This window comes from Peromyscus leucopus, chromosome 5, assembly GCF_004664715.2.
Source record: "Peromyscus leucopus breed LL Stock chromosome 5, UCI_PerLeu_2.1, whole genome shotgun sequence".
NCBI classification, from domain to species: Eukaryota; Metazoa; Chordata; class Mammalia; order Rodentia; family Cricetidae; genus Peromyscus; species Peromyscus leucopus.
This window is the reverse complement of record NC_051067.1, coordinates 142,814,174-142,832,282: the sequence shown is the minus strand read 5'-3', so window position 1 is coordinate 142,832,282 and position 18,109 is coordinate 142,814,174.

Genomic DNA, 18,109 nt, shown 5'->3' with positions numbered 1-18,109 from the left:
GAGACAAAGATCTTTCCAGCCTCCAAACCTGTGAGAAATGAATTCATATTATATAGAAACAACACAGTCTTGGGTGTTTGGTTATGGCAGCCCAAAGAGACAAAGACAAGTGGTGATGGGAAATGGAGGCGCTACCCATTGCCCTGTAATCCTATTTTGTTGCCTGACAACTGAAGAGTTTTCTACCCAGAGACTGTTGGTCAGTGTTCCCATTACTGTCCTCCATTACTTCCTGTATGTGGCGTTCAGCATTCCCAGGAGCCATCTGTGTTCTGCGTCTAGACTGGGCAACTATTCTATGCTCTACTTTGTTCTCAGATTCCTGTCAAATAGCCCTACCTCAGGACATTACAATTTTTTGGAATAAAGTGTGTGTGTGTGTGTGTGTGTGTGTGTGTGTGTGTGTGTGTGTGTGTGTGAGAGAGAGAGAGAGAGAGAGAGAGACAGACAGACAGACAGACAGACAGACAGACAGACACAGACATACAGAGACAGGCAGAGAGAGAGAGTCATATATAACAATATTCACAAATCCCTCAGCTAATGTGGTATACTATTTATATACAGTCCACTCACATCTCATATAGTTTAAATCATATTTAGATTATTTATAATTATATATTATGTTATATTTATTATTATAAAGAGTGAGGTATGTGGATCACACATTAGCCTAGGCTGTCTGCCAATGTGTGATCCACATACCTCAATCTTTAAACTTTCAGAAAGTCATCTGTGTGCACTTGGCCACTGTGACTAATAATGGTTAATATGAGATAAATGTTTATTCTCCCTGTGCTACTCCAGGTCCGCCTCAAAGCCAGTTATTAAAATGTACGCATTTACCAATCTGTGCACTGAAGAATATGAGCATCCTCGGCTGTCTTAATAGGTGTTTCATGACAGAATTACTCATAGGTTAAATCTATTTAGAAAATCTGGAAAAGCTGGGTCGTAAACAGAAAGAGGGTTTTAATATGGAATTTAGGAGCACTTTTAATATGTGAATGTATTAAATCCACAAAAAGATTAGACAATTAGCATGTGTAATATTTCCTGTGTGACAATCATCACCACCTTGAAGACATCAGTGCTCCACAGAATATAACTGGAGAAATGCTTCTTAGAAGCCTCAATCATGTAATGGTGGTTTGTGATGTTAGACTCTGCTCTGTAGATCAACCTCTGGATTTCATGCCTCCAAACATTTCCTCAACCATTTCTGAGATTCCGGGGTTAGTTTACACACATCTTTCTGTCATAGCCATTTCTTTCCCAACCACTCCAGTTCTTTACCCGGGCCAATAGCAAGTGCTCCATGAGTCCCGGAACAGCTTCCTCTGTGTCTTCTGCACACCGCTTTCTCCACTTTCTCCTCCTCGTTACCAGTCTGCCCCACTTGTCGCCTCCCTTTAACTCTTCATTTGCATTACCGGCATTTTCTCTGTCTACTGATGGACGTTTCCTGTGTTTCACCACTGAGTATAAGGTTTGTTGTATACAGCCTGTCTTCAGGTGAGAACATTCCTTCTATTTCTAATATCTTTAGGGCTTTTACCAAGGTGTTGAGGGGCTGGAGAGATGGCTCAGTGGTCAAGAGCACTGACTGCTCTTCCAGAGGTTCAGTTCCCAGCATCCATACGGTAGCTCACAACTGTCTGTAATGTACTCTTCTGGTTTCCTCAGGCACCACATGTGTGTGGCACACAGACATACATGCAGGCGAAACAAAATTGCTCTTAAAAAGAAAAAAAAGTTGAATTTTTCAAATAGCCACTTTTGGGGGGCTGTCGAGGTAATCATGTGACTTATATCTTTAAGTGTGCTTAGATCATACTATATATATATATACATGTATATATATATATATATATATATATATATATATATATATCAATTTACATACACTGAGCAAAGCTTGCCTCCCTGCGATGGAACCAACCTGATCATGGTACACAAGTTTAACAAGTTCCTGAATGTGGCTTACAAGAATTTTATTGAGAATTTTTGGCCATGCTCATCAGCAAATTGTCTATCATTTTGTTGTTGCGGTTGTTTCCTTCTTTAATTTGGACATTAGGGTAATTCCTGCTCAATACAATAAATTTGGTAATATTCCTTCCCTTTCCATTTTGCAGACCAAAATATTAGCTCTTCCTTAAAGGCTTGGTATAATTCAGCAGGGAATCTATCTGACTTTGAACTTTTCTTTGTTGGGAGACATTTTAGTACTGCTTCAATATCACTAATTGCCATGGGTCTGCTAAAATTGTTTCTATCTTCTCAATATAATTAAGATAGGTCATATGTTCCTGGAAATTTGCCCATTTCTTCTAGATTTTCCAGTTTCTAAGAATGCATTTGCTCAAAGCTTGCTCCCCTGATGCCTCTGGGACTCATCAGAATCTGTTGCAGCATGCATCCCCATCAATTTTCTTAATTTGGGTCTTTTCTTTATTTCTTTTGGCTAGTTTGGAGATGGGTCTGTCAGTCTTACCTATAATTCAAGAGGGTCCGGTTTTTGTTCAACTGTTTCTGTACAGTATTCTTTCAGTCTCTACTTCATTAGTTTCTGCCCTGATACTCATAATTCTTGCCTCTTTCTACTTTTGCACTAGGTCAGTTCTTGCTTTTTTAAGACCTCAAGTTGTATTGTTAGTTTATTTTCTACTTCTGCTTGGTTTTGTTGTTGATGTAAGCACTCACAGATGTAAACTTTTCTATTAGAACTGCCTTAGCTGTATCCAAGGGTTCAGGTAAGTTGGTAGTTTATCTTTATGTTATTCTAAGAAATGTTTTATTTCCTCCCCAATTTCATCTATGACTCATTGATCATTGAAGAGTCTACCTTTCAGTGTCCAATTATTTGTGTTGTTTCTATAGATTCTTTTGAAATTGATTTCTAGTTTATACTACTGTAATCTGATAACATACAAGAAATAATTTTGATTCTTTTATATTTATGAAGACTTCCTTTGTTATTGTCCTGGTTAGTTTTATTGTCAACTTGACACAAGCTAAAATTATCAGGGAAGAGCTTCAGTTAGGAAATACCTTCATCAGATTGCCTGGAGACAAATCTGTAGGGCAATTTTTGATTGATGATTGATGTGAGAAGACTCAGTTGACTGGGGATGATGCAACTCCTGGACAGGTCCTGGGTTCTGTAAGAAAACAGGCTGATGAAGCCATGGGGAGCAAGCCAGTAAACAACACCCCTCCATGGCCTCTGCCATCAGCTCCTCCCTCCAGGTTCCTTCCCTGTTTGAGTTCCTGTCCTGACTTCTCTCAGTGACAAACTATTACCTGGACATGTAAAACAAAATTAACCCTTTCCTCTCCAAGTTTCTTTTGATCATGGTCTTTGATATAGCAATAGGAAAGTAACAAATACAGTTGTCATGAATTGCTTTAATTTGTTCTTATCTTGAAATGGTCTTATTTCTCTGTAAGTTTTCAAAGATAGATTTAGTGGATATACCAGTCTCTGCCAGCAATTATTTACCTTTAGGACTTAAACTACATCTCTTGTATTTTCTTGACTTTTAGAATTTCTGGTGAGAGATCTGTTGTTATTTACATGCATTTGTCTTTGTAGGTGACTAGGCCTCTTCCCTTACAGCATTTAATATTGTTTCCTTGATTGCTATTTTTGATATGTTAACTATAATATACTGTGGTAAGGATTTTCTTTGGTTGTGCCTATTTGGGGATCTAATATTTTTAGATTTATTTATGAGTATGAGTATTTTGCCTGCATACACATAAATGTGTGTGTGTGTGTGTGTGTGTGTGTGTGTGTGTGTGTGTGTGTGTGTGTGTTTCATATGGAGGCCAGTGGAGTGTATCAGATCCCCTGGAAATGGAGTTACAGATTGTTGAAAGCAATTATATGGGTGCTGAGAACTGAACCCAAGGTCTTCTGTAACAGCAACAAGTCCTTTTAACTCATGAACCATCTCTCCTGTCCCCATTTGAGAATCTAAACGCTTCTTGTGTTTGGGTAGCCTTTTTCCTCTAGATTTGGGGGATTTGGGGGGACCTATGATTTCATCTACTGAATCTCTCTGTGCCTTTAGTCTTTATCTCAGCTCTTCCTTCTAGCCCGTGGGTTGTCAGGTTTTATCTATTGATTATTGCAGAGTTTTTTGTGTTGTGATCACACTAATTTGTTTTTCCTTGTGATGCTTGAGTGTATTATTTCCCAAACCTTGTTCTCCATCCCTGACATTTTTTCCCTTCTACTTGGTCAAGTCTGTTGGTGATGCTTTCCTTGGTGTTATTTATTTGATTCATTAACTTTTTCATTTTTAACATTGTTTTTCAAAAACCTCAATTTCCTTCTTGAATTGTTGCTGACTTTTCATCCACAGTCCTGATTTTATCTTCGATTTTGCATTTTCCCCTGTGCTGTTGACTTCCTTCTGGAAGGCCTAGACTGAATTCATTAGTTTGTTTTTATGTTCTCTGAATCATTCACTGTGTTTATTTTAAGCTTCCAATCTTCATTCAGCATTTCATCTATGTTAGATAAAGCTACTTATGTAAACAGAGGACACAGGGAGATGGGAAATCAGAAGAGAAACATGATTAAATAAATGAAAAGAAAAAGAAGAGAAATTGAGGATGTTATGGAGGGAAAAGCAAGGGGTGTGGGATTAGAAAAGACAAAAGCTCCCCAATAACGAGAAAAGGTCAAAAACAAAACCAGGTGAATGTAAGAATGGAAATTTAAAAAAAGACAAGTTTCCCATTCTGTTTTCCTGTAACATGTTTTTCAGTATAATAATGTGATACAGATTATCAGTGCAGCAATCAGAGAATACTGTATTAATGATAAGTCTCTGAAGGCTGATCAGGGCTGAAAACCCAAGGCTCAACTTTTATATTCCTGGCTTAGTAGAGCCTATGTTCAAGCTTGGTTCTCATAAACCTGCCATAGTGAGTTAGTGCGTCGATGAGGTGGTCCTGCACAGGGCAGGACTCTGACCAGGCACTTGTGCATTAGGAGAACGCACTGCTTTGTCTGGAGATACTTGGGTCTGTTCTTCGCTTGCTTTAGTCTTTAAGTAAACCTTTATGAATTCAGTCCATCAGGAAAATACCCCTGGCATAGCATAGGTGCAGAAAACTTTTCTAAACTCTTCAGAACAGACCAGTATGTGGACAGATGTGTGGGAATTTCCCACATGGAGAAAGGAAAGAATCCCCCAGCGGTGTTGAGGAGAGGTGGATTCTGCACTTGTGAAGTGCTGAGCCCATCAGTAACCCTTGGTGTTATGGAGGGTGATGAGGCCAGAGGTGGGGGTAAGCTCCGCAAAGTGAAGGAGCCAGAGAGAGGCTCAGGGATTGACACTTTACTCCTGCAGGGATGAGAAGCCCGCAGAGCAGGAAAGCCAGAGGCTCGCATGGTAAGTGTGCATTTTGGACAGCAAATCCGGTGGCGTTCTGAATGCACTGTGCTCCACCAAACAGGCAGGTGACAGGGAAACGGGCTGAGCTATTGCATTGCTCCTGGGGGTGGGGTGGGGGTGAGCAAACAGAAGTCTGAACTGTGATAATTACAGATGGAGACAAAACAAAGAGGCCAGTTCCTGAAACACGTGGGAGACTCGGTGGGGCACTGGAACCAGCTCCTACCAGCCCTCCAGAGCCAGCGTGAGATACTCAGGGAATTAGTGAACCAGTTTTTACACCACTGGCAGTTCAGAGTCAGCAGAGAAAATCAGTCACAGAAATTAGCAAATCTACCGAATTTTCTGTTTCTTAGAGAACCGGCCTACAAGCATACCCAAGAGAGACTTGACAGGACAGGAGGCCAGGAGGAAAAAAGCAGGTTCTGTGGGGATGGTGCCTTTCGCAACTGAGGAGTCCCCAGGGGGAAAAAAAACAAAGAATTGCGAATTCACAATCAAATATAAATATTCCTGGAAGCCAGAAGCAGAAATGCATAGACTGTAAACCACATGAAAGCAACCCACTAAACACAATGTACATGTGCCCCCACCTCAGTTTCCCCTCTACACCAGACACTAAAAATGCCCACAACCATTTCAATAGTGCGTCACATGACGGGAAGTACGTCAGGGAAGAGAAGCAGAAAGAAGCCGCAGTCCTAAGCCCAGCAGTTAAATGACTAACAATTTTACAGGGATGGAGATGGACCATGTGTTAGGATGGATGGATGACCATGCAAACTCCTGAGCACTGCAGCTCTCACAACCTGGGAAGGATCTACACCACGAGGGTCGGATTCTGAAGCTGTGTCCGCTGCATAACAGACTGGCCTCTGATGCGAGAGGGGCATTTCAGTGACACTCAGGTCCCGGGGCTTTGGGGGCATGGTTGCATCTCAGTTAATTTCTTAATGTGTCCTATCCAGATTCAAAATGCCTGGAAGAATGCCATGCTGTGATGGCAGAGTATGCCAGCCTTGAGGATGGTGGGGAGACCCCAGGCATCACCCTGACTCCTGAGAGAAGCAAGCACCGTTCCTCCATCACTGTTCACTGTTAAACCTCTGGCCTGTTAGCCCTGACCTGACACCTCAGGACCATCTTCAAAATGCACCAACTTGCTTATGTGGCTCTACAAGCTGTCTGGTCCCTGCTGCGAGGCTGCTGGACGATGTCACCGTGGAGGAAGGTGAAATGTGGCTGGCGGAGGCCAGAATAATCCATTCCAGACACGTGGGTAATGGGGGGAAACAGGTGCAAACAATTGAACCAGCTGTCAGCAAGCTGTGGGGATCGCTTTTGATATCTTAATCGTCAGCCGATCAGCGCGCCATGTTGGCAGCCTGGCTGTCATAGCCCCCTGCACATCTGCAAGCCTTTCCCACTCTCTTCTGATGTTCTCGCGAGTCCTCGCAGACTGACATCAGGAGAAATGCAAATTGAGCATGATTGCTGTCGCTTCCGTTTTCCTGCCACGGAACCTGAGGGTTGACAAATGCCAATAATTGCTCGTTTTTCACTACTGGTTGTCAGGTGCCACACAAGGCAAGAGCTGAGAGATCCCCCGGTCCCCGTGAACATCCCGTTGGTGGTTTAAGGGACCACATATGACGTCTCTGGTGCATAAAGCAACTCTTTGCCACGCAGCTGGTATAGGAAATTGGTTGGGTTTTTGTCGGTGTTTTCAATGTGTTTATCTCAGCCCCTTCCTGCATCTATAATCACACTACCCTCAGAATCCCTGGGAAAAGGCACCATGAATGAATGTCTTCAGTCTTCTTTCCCTGTCAGGAAAATGTCACCACCGTAATTACCATGACATGTAATCATCCCTGAGATAGGGCTTGGGGATCAATGGCCTCATCTGCAGGGACCCACCATCTGAGATGCTTGGGTTGATAACCCTGTGGAGGTCAACAGGCTATGTAGGCTAGACACACAAAAGAACAAATGCATCGGAACGGGCCTTCAAAAACCCTGTCCCACGGCCTCTGCCCCAAAGACTGGGCTCTGTGGAACTGCTGTCATGGAGAGCAGGGGCTGGAACTCCTGTCCAGGACATGAATCAGGCTGAAGGCGAACATCCTGCAGAGGACTCAACAGGAGACAAGGTGTGAATTCCCCAACTCTGTTCTTGTTTGCATGGCCTCTCTACCCACTGCTTCTTTGCTTGTTGGTTTTTTGTTTTTATGTTTTATTGAAAGTAATTTTTCATACAGTATATCTTAGTCATGGCTTGCCCTCCCACGTCATCTTACAGATCCTCCCCACCTCTCCGCCCACCCAACTCCCTGCTCTCTTTCTCTCTGTACTTAGAATACAAACAGGCAGAGACAGAGACAGAGAGAAAAGAAGGGAAGGAAGGAAGAAAGAAGGGAGGATATGTGTACACACACAAAACTAAAAATAAAAACACAAAATTGGAAACCATAATATACAAGCAAAAGACTGTGGTGATACTTTCTTTGTACTCTAGCAAATAAAGCTTACCTGAAGATCAGAGAGACAAAGGAGCAAGCCACAGCCACCTCTCACCTCACCAACTCCTCTGCTGAAAGGGGGTGATCCTGCCTCTATGAATCTTCAGACTGAATAGGATGAGATTCTATCTCCACCTGCGTTATATTCCTGTCTCCACTTCTCTAGCGCTGGAATTAAAGGTGTGAGCCTCCGCCACCACCAGGCTCTGTTTCTCTTTTAGACTGGTTCAATCTCTTGTAGCCCAGGATGGCCTCGAACTCCTGATCTTCCTGCTTCCTCCTCCCAAGTGCTGGGATTAAAGGTGTGTGACACCACTGCCTGGCCTCTATGGTTAGCTAGTGGCTAGCTCTGCCCTCTGATCTCCAGGCAAATTTTATTAGGGCACAAAATATATCACCACCAAAGACCAGTACGGTTAAAAAATGCCTAAACAAAGCAATATGAGGCCAAAAAAATCTCCAAAAACACCATTGAATTTGTTTGTGTTGGCCATCTATGACTAAGCATAAGAACGAATTGTATACCCAGTGAGAGTCCATGGGAGAAAACTAGCTTTTCCTTTGCAAGTGGTTGTCAACTGGATATAGCTTCTTGGTTAGGGATGGGAGCTCATGTTCTCTTCCTCCTCTCAGGGCCGAGATCTGGCTTGGACATGTGCAGACCCTGTGCATGTTCATACATACGTCAGTTCTGGTGTGTTTGGAAGACCTGTTTCCATGGTGCCATCCATCATCTCTGGCTCATACAGTTCCTGCCTCTTCTTCCTCGTAGGTCACCGAGTCCTGAGGAAAGAAGTTTATGAAGACATCCAATTTAGATGTTTCAAGGACTCTCGCTCTCTGCACATTGTCCAGCTGTCTACCCACTGCTTCTGGGGCACTTCCTCTCTGCTCTAATTCTCCTTTCCTTCCTCTCCTCCTCCCAAGACCTGCAGTTACAAAACCATGTTTTTATGTTCTCCCTATGACTATGTATTTTCCATCAATATTATTCAGCATGTAATTTGGCTTCAATTCTCCTCAACTTACACAGAAGGTCCTAATCCTTTGGGATTTGAAGGGAAGCTGTTACCTGTTGTTTATACAAATATGAAGGTTCTGTTGAACTGTCAGACAAAATGTTAAATGTGCAAAAATGGAGACTTGTCATAATCACTTCAGAAAAATCTGCCTAATGTCTACTTTACACTTTCTGAAGATACAGTGAATAGCCTATTTCTTCTTTTTCCACTGTCAATTCTAAAAATACAAACACATAAACTCAACTGTAAGCATCTAGGATAAAAATTTAAATAACAAAACAATAGTAAACCTTATTGATAAAGAAAAATAAGCTTGGTATTGATGTAATCAAAGACAGAAAGGGGAGGCACATGAATGAAGTATGGTGATATTTTATTTTGTACTAAAATGTTATTTGAATGTTAATAAATAAAGTTCCCTGGGGGTCAGAGCTATTAGCAAGCCATAGGAAAGTTGGGTGGTGGTGGTGCACGCCTTTAATCCCAGCACTTGGGAGGCAGATCTAGGTAGATCTCTGTGTGTTCAGGTATATAGCCAGCATTGGAGACACACGCCTTTAATCTCAATACCAACCATAGAAGACCTGGAGGTCTGTACAGACAGGCAGTGACGAGGCGGTCATGTGGTTGGGTTTACAACCAATGAGAAGGCAGAACCAAAAGTCTTTATAAAGACTTTAACACAAGAAATAGCTCTCTTTCGGAGAGGTAGGACCACCGCAGGAGGAAGGGTAAGGTTTTAGCTCTTAGCTCTGACCTCTTGGCTTTCTTCTTTGCATCGGTTCTGTGTTTCTTATTTAATAAGATGGTTGGTTACATTTACAATAAAGGGAGCAAGACCACCCCTCAATCTGATGCAGGGATCAGGACCATCCCTCAGTCCGATGCAGGGAGCAGGAACATCCCTCAGTCCGATGCAGGGATCAGGAACATCCCTCAGTCTGATGCAGGGAGCAGGAACATCCCTCAGTCCGATGCAGGGAGCAGGACCATCCCTCAGTCCGATGCAGGGAGCAGGAACATCCCTCAGTCCGTTGCAGGGAGCAGGAACATCCCTCAGTCCGATGCAGGGATCAGGAACATCCCTCAGTCTGATGCAGGGAGCAGGACCATCCCTCAGTCCGATGCAGGGATCAGGAACATCCCTCAGTCTGATGCAGGGAGCAGGACCATCCCTCAGTCCGATGCAGGGATCAGGACCATCCCTCAGTCCGATGCAGGGATCAGGATCATCCCTCAGTCCGATGCAGGGAGCAGGACCATCCCTCAGTCTGATGTAGGGAGCAGGACCATCCCTCAGTCTGATGCAGGGAGCAGGACCATTCCTTAGTCTGATGAACCAACCTCAGCTCCCTTCATCAAGATGTCATTAGTTTGCTGCATAAACAGCAAATCCCAGAGTAAAGGTATTCATGACAACATCCAAGAAACAAGGAAGGGGTTTCAGCTATCTCAGCCTCTGGAGTTCGGGACTCTCAGGAGCTTGCATGGACAGTGCTACTCAGCAAGCTTCAGTTTCCCAGAATGGCAGTTGCTTGCCATTAGCCTAGTTGACTGGCAAAGGGACTTCTCAAGAGCCAGTGTATTTTGTTTCTGTTGCTCCTTTTACATCCTTCAATTTCTGAACTTCATCATTAAGTCTATGAGCTTCTAGATAATAAATCCACTGCAATTACTGTTTTCATTAAAGAAGTGACATTTCTCTTGATGATTGGATACATGGGAAGAGGAACTGCCATAGAGTGGAATGCTTTGTTGACTCACAGTAGCACACAGCCTGGCTGGCCATGAAAGATCTCAACAAGGTGATATGGCTTATCAGGTTATCCAACATCGTGGTCACATGGTTTGGCCCTTTTATGTCTATTCATCAGCATTATTTAAGCGATGATTCTTCTTTAACATTTCTGCTTATGCACCTTTATTAAAAGAGGACAAGATTCACTTTATAAGATGATTTTTGTCATAGTTACCTAAGCAGCTTGTGTCCCATGATTGTGCAAGTACATGTATGCAGACGGGCATGAACATTCATGTGTATGTGAGGGTGGGGGGGTCAACCTCAGGTATCACTTCTCAAGCACCGTCCCTCTTGCTTTTTTTAGACAAGGTCTCTAACTGGCCAGGAGCTCAGCCACAGGTCTCCGCCTGCCTCTGTGTCCCCGGTGCTGTGATAACGGCACACACACCACAGCTAGTGTTCACATGGCCCTAGGGACTGCACTGGCTCATCACGCCTGTGCAGCAAGCTGCACCTCATCTGCCGAACCGTCACCCCAGCCTCCTAAACGGCTTCTTAACTACAAAGTTAATATTCATGGGCTATAGAGGGAGGGCCGAATCATAGTGTGCAGAAATTCAGTGTGGAAATCTACAGTCCCATGACTCATCTCTTAATTGCTGGTGAGAATCAAAAGAATCATGTGCATAGCTCTCTGGTATCCAAAATACCAGATGCGCAGGCATATGTGTCCCACAAAAGGGGTTTATTAAGTTCATCTAAAATATATGCACACAGACACATTTGTTTTGACAGTTTCATGCTATATACAATATATTGTGGTTATATTCACCTCCACAATTACCCTTCCGTATCCTTCCTTTCCCTCTGAACTCTGTTCTTCCCAACTAGTCCCCCACTGACTACACCATTACAGAAAAAGACACCTCCTCCTCCCCCTCCTCCTCTTCTTCCTCCTCCAACAACAACAACAACAACTAGTAACACTCCTCAAGAAGGAAAGGCCTTCATGGGCACCTCCTCTGTCTGTGATGGAAAGTGAGAAGGCCCAATCTTGTGCAGTTATCCCTAGCTTCTCTGAGCTCATGGCTACATGACGTGCATGAGTGCCGTGGTGCACATGTGAAGGTAAGAGGACAGCAGAAGGAGCTGGTTCTCTCTTGCCACTGTGTGGGCCCTGGGAATTGAACTCAGGTTGTCAGGCTTGCACCTTCACCCACTGAGCCATTTCCTGATTTTTCATGGGTGATCAAAGAATTTTTTCACATTTTTATTTATTGGACAAAAAAATCCTAACAACATTAGTATAGGTACATATTAATTTACTGTGGATATATATTCTAATGATAAATTTTACATTTTTTAACTTTCTTTTTATTTATTCTGTGTGTCTTTCACGCCATGCAGCTTAATCCCATTCCTGTCCCATTGTATCCACCCTCTGTCCCTGAAACCATCTCCCCACCCCACAAAATAAAATAAAATTTAAGAGGAAAAAAATTAAAATCTTGTCATGGAAGCTGTAGTGTGACATAGAGTCACGCAGTAACCCCCTTTATATGGATATACCTTTACTTGCAAATATTCATTGCAAAGAGTCACTGATCTGGTTCAAGGCCTCTGGTTTCTACTACACTATCGATTCTGGGCCCTCACTGGGACTATTCTTGGACATCCTGCTGATGCCCTGTATTGTGGAGATCGTGCAGCTTTGGGTCTGCCAGTCAGGCCCCTGCACATGCTCCAGCAGATCACAGATGGGGTGGATATTAGACCAACTCATAATCCTGGTTCTGGGCCTACACAGCTGCAGTGTTGATCAACCTGCCAGTTCTTCCCTGTCCTCACCAGCAGGGGGAGCTCTCCAGCACCGCCCCAGCTAATCCAGCCCTTGCAGCAGTGAGTGAGGGGCGGGACCAGTTCCCCTTCACACCCTCAGGATTGGCTCTCCTACACCATCAGGGCCAGCTCCACTGCATTGCCCAGGCAGGGTACAGGAAGGAGCCACTCTCCTGAGAGCTGCAGCTGGTGAGGGGCAGGGACAGCCCTCCCTCTCCCATGACCCCAAGGCCAGCTCCTCCCCTTGGCATCGATGGGTAGAGCGTTGTGTGCGGGGGGGGGGGGGGGGGTATCTCTCCTCTGCCATGCTACCACATGGCAGATGAGTAATGGGTACGGCCTCCCCCCCACTCAGATCACATCATCAGGTCTGGGTCACGCACACCTCCCATGACAGGGCCAGCTCTGCTGTGCTGCCTAGACTAGGAGCAGGGCCCGCTCTCCTGAGTGCTGTAGCTGGTGAGGGGGAGGGCCAACTCTCGTCTGTTGCAAGGGGTAAGGGATGAGAGGTAAGGGGAGGTTATCTTTCCCCTGCCCATGCTGCACACGACAGATGAGTAATGGGACAGCTCCTCCATGCTCACAACATCGGGGCTGTCTCACGCACATCTCCACCAACAGGGTTGGCTCTATTGTGTTGCCCAGGCAAGGTGCTGGGCCTGCTCTCCCACTCCTGTGACCTCAGGACCACTACCTTGGGTGGTGATGGGCAGGGGGTGCATTTTCATGATCCGGTAAGTCTCACGTTTCTCAAAAGTTTTAAATTAAATTTTGTCATTAATATAATATCCAACATTCACCAAGATATTCCACTCTGAGGAAAATAATTTTATGGGCTCAAACATATATAATATTAAAAATCAGGGGGCAAAAGAAAATCCATAACTTTTAAAATATTTTAACTTCCTAAAATTATGAAGGTATAGGTAATCTTACGCTCTATAAAATATGTGTTGCCTCCTGGACATTACATGAAGTTTGCTGCTACCACCTGACATTTTATAAGTATGCCCAAAGCTTCTAGAAGGAAATTAAGTCCATGGTATAAATCAGCATTTCCTAAACTATTGCTTATGACCCCTGTTCACTGCAAAAAATGTGTATCTTAAGTATAGTTATATAAAATATTCACACAAACCAAGCATTCACTGAAAATAAATCATGAGGAAATTAATCTTAAAACAATTCTTTGGCATGTATATAATATTAACATTTACTTTTTTTAAAAAAAGCTAATTTGCATGCTAATAAGATGGGTGTGTAGCCTGTTTTCTATTGCTGTGAAGAGACACCACGGCCACAGCAACTCTTAACAAAGAAATCATTTAATTGGGGCTGGCTTACAGTTCCAGAGGTTCAGTCCATTTTCATCATGCTGGGGAGCATGGCAGCATGCAGGCAGACATGGTGCTGGAGAAGTAGTTGGGAGTCCCATGTCTTCCTGCAGGCAGCAGGAAGAGAGACATTGATACTGGCTTGGGCTTTTGAAACCCTAAACCTCACCCCCAATAACACACGTCCTCCATCAAAGCCATCCTACTCCAATAAGGTCACACTACCTAATCCCTCTCAAGTAGTGCCACACCCTAATGGCCAAGCATTATTAGCCTATGGGGCCATCCTCATTCAAACCACCAGGGTGTGCATAGTTTTTAGATAAAGATTAAATCTTACCTGAATATTTGATATTATAGGACATGAGAATCTTCAATGCTGTCCAGAGTTGATTGATATTGTAACAGGCCCCCAGATCTTAGAAGGTCCCCAGAATTTAGCACAAGTGACCCTGTGATGGGAATACCATTCAGACTGTAGACAGTACCACCTGCCAAAACAAAAACAAAGACCTAATCCATCAAAGTCCATAGTTCTGAGAAAGTCTCTGAATGTACTAACCTTGCCTTTTGGCTTCTGTAGTTCCACTTCTGGCTAACTACTGTTGTTAACTGAAGTATGTCAACCCAGTATACAGATTTTGTGTTCAGGTCACCCTGAGAAAGGCTTGAGGCTATACTGGGATTGCAATCACCCAAAGTAGTCACCAGCTGGCTAATAAAGACTTACTATTAGCTTAAATCTGTGTCTAAGCAGTCCTCTCTGGTGGGTACCCCACAACAATATTTTGGTTTTAAAATCATCAATAAGGAGAACATCACTTCACATCAATATTTAGTAGAAATATGCTTAGAACCATCTTGGAATTCAGCCCTCAAGCAAAAAAATTCATCGGATAGATGTATATGGTTTTTTGCTTGTTTATTTGGTTGGTTGACTTGGTTTTTGCTTTGTTTGGTTTTTGTTTTTATTTGGGTTTTTTTTTTTTTGAACTTCAAATAACTAACTCAAATGGTAATCTTTAAAAACAAACATTCTAACTCAATACAATGTAGGTTTACCCTAATTTGTGACATACATGATGAAGAATGATGGTAGGGGAAGATTAAAATTCTGATTTCCATAATTAAATCACTGTTTCTATATGTGGAGAAACTTTGTATGTGTGGTAAAAGCACTGCAGATTTTAACATCCCACAGTCTTGAATCTAAGCCAGGATGTTCCAGGCAGTGTTCATCAGCTGTGCCATGGTGTCAGTGACAGTACAAAGTGCACAAGGTGTGTGAACCCATGCTCAGTGAAGTCACATGATGTCGGAACAACTGCGTTCAAGAGGCTGGGGTATAGATATGAACACAGTTTTGTAAGTCTCTAACACTGAAAAGCATTTGAATACCTCTGATAGCCCAAGACAAAAAAGATGGTTTGGAATGATCTTAGCATTTCCCTTGCTTCTTCCTGATCCTGGAGCTCACCCAGTGACTCCCAGTGTCTGCTATAGTTACTGTCCACTCTGTGAACGCACTGAAGACATGGAGCACACAGCCTAGTGAGGAAGACGGCTGATCATCAAGAAATCACATGCATAATTGAACACTCCATGACATATGATCACAGAACAGAAATGAGACATGAGGAAGTCCCACGTCCTGCACTGCTTACTCCTGGGAACCTGGCTGGGACACGGAGGGACTGAAGAAAAGACAGGCACAAAGACACACATTCCACAAAGCTGGGGTCGGGAAGCTGTGTGAGCTATGACACAGGAGCAGCAACTAACAACAACCTCGGCCCTCAGTGTGTGTCTTAGGTACAGCACAGTTGGGGGGGCAGCTAGTCTCAGGAGGGGGTCTCTGTAGACGAGGAGTCTCAGGCTATAGACATCTGGGAGAAGGAAGCTACCGCTGCCTGTCTTTTATACGCTAGTCAATTATTCGATCATTCCTAAACACGGATATCTGCACACACTGTCAACATTCCTACTCAGACCAGGGGAAGGCTTTGCCATCCCTCTAAGACTCATCTCAGAGTGAAGACTTTGCCATTGCCTTGGGTCTGAGGCATTGGGTCCCTGACCTGGTTGTGTCTGTGTCAAACAATTACACACTCACTTCATCCACTCTTTACAAGTTCACTCAAGGCTTCTTCAACTCCCCAACAAGGAAGAGTTCAGTAGGGCACCCATCCTTCCCAGTTGCCTAAACACTGCCGTGGTATACTTGAGATCCTCACCCAGACCTAGTGATCAACATTATTTTTCCTTCCTTGGTTCTTATACTTTCCCCACCCATTCAGTGCATAGCACTTTGTCTTTTGCAGGTAAAAAGATTCCCTGCTATTAAAAGAACACCACAAACAATTGCCCTAATATAGGAATGACCAATAATAGGGAGAGAAAGGATCATCTGTTGGGAACCGAGACCAAGTGCTTTCAGATATTTGCTGTCTTACTGTCCTCTCCTCCCAGAAGACTTCGATGACATTTACTGTCTTCCTTCTCACCGTATAAGAAAGCCAAGGTTCAGAATAGTAACTGACAAAAATAAAGCACATTTTTCTGACTCGAATCTTTGTCTCTGTGCCAGTCAAGCTCCCAATGGAAAGGTGCAGCAATCTTTTTAGATGGCATCCTTAAAACCTCCTGATTTATCATAACCCGAGACCACATATTGTTGTCCACTCTGTGAGAATGCTCGGTCAGCCTTGAGGCTGAGTCTGCCCCCTGGTTAGAGTATCATACAGTCCATTAAGGAAGCCAGATGTTACCTGGACATCATTCAGTCTTGATTCCCAGAACCCAGTCCATGAGGCCTTGATACCCTCTAAGTGCTTCCAAGAATGGAAGCTGTCATTATGAAGCAGTCCCTCCCCAGTATTCTCCTCTTCTCTGGGTGGTGTTGATACAAGCGTCCTGCTGCTTGCACCTGCCATTGATGCCTCACTCCATACCGGTCCCCCCTGCCCTCAGGTCACGTCCTGTAATGTCTACCAACGTCTAAAACTCCCTGGCTAATCTGTGTATGTGATTGGTCATGACAAACTGTGGTCAAATCCAAAGGAAATTATGCAGATACGAGATGTAGGCATGGTGTAGAAAATTCTGAAGTAGAAGAATTCTCCAACTGTATTTTAAATCTTACCCCACAACTACAGATCACACCTGCATTTATGGATCTTTCTGTAGCTCCTTAGATCATCCCACCTTTCTACTATAGTGAGTAACTACTGCTTATGATGCACTTACTAAATATATAGTTTGTCCAGAGTGCACCACTGGACTGCCTTGTGTAATGCTTACAATAACCCTTTGATTCAGTACCAGTCTTATCCTCACAGGGAGACTCAAGCAGGGAAAAATAGTTTGCAGTGACTTATAACTTCCTCATTATCACACATGACTGTATATTGATTAAAAGATTCAAAGAAGAGAGGAGAGGGTGACTACTAAGGTAAAACGGCAAGCCAGTGGTGAAGGCAGAAGCACAATCACATACATGCCCACAGAATTCCTCCACGGAGGGGTGAGCTGCTCAGGGGGCAAAGCACAGTGGCACAAGCCTGACCACCTGAGTTCAACCCCAGGCTCCATATGAAACCAGAAGGAGAGAGCTGACTCCAAACAGCAGTCCCCTGACCTCCACATGTGGGTCATAGCCAAGGACACCATACACTCGGTAATAAATGAATAGTCAAGGAGAGAAAACCAAACAATAAAACAGAGAAATTTGGACACAAATTACCTGAACACAGCACTTTACAACACAAGATAACCAAATGGCAAAAAAAAAACTTCCTAAGTCAGAAAAGAAATGGAAATCAAAGCCACAATGAGGCACCATGACATACCCACCAGATCCAAATAAGCAATCATAAGTCTTGACAAATATATACCACAGTTGGAACTCAAATATGTTGCTGATAGAAAAATAAAATGTACCAACCACTTGAGAGAACTGTATCTACTTAAATACATTGAACATATGAATATACTATAAAAAGGAAATTCTATTTCTAGGTATATACTCAAGAAAACAGGTACATATGATCTCAAGATGTTTTTAAATGTTCATAACACAACAGTCCTAATTAGAAGTGTCTTCTATCAATAGTGCAATAAATTATAGTATATTGATAAAAGACAATCCTCTCAGCTATGGAAATAAAAAACTATTATAACATAGACAATTCTCAATGCTGAATATAAGAAAGCAGGCACAGAAGAATACACAATCACG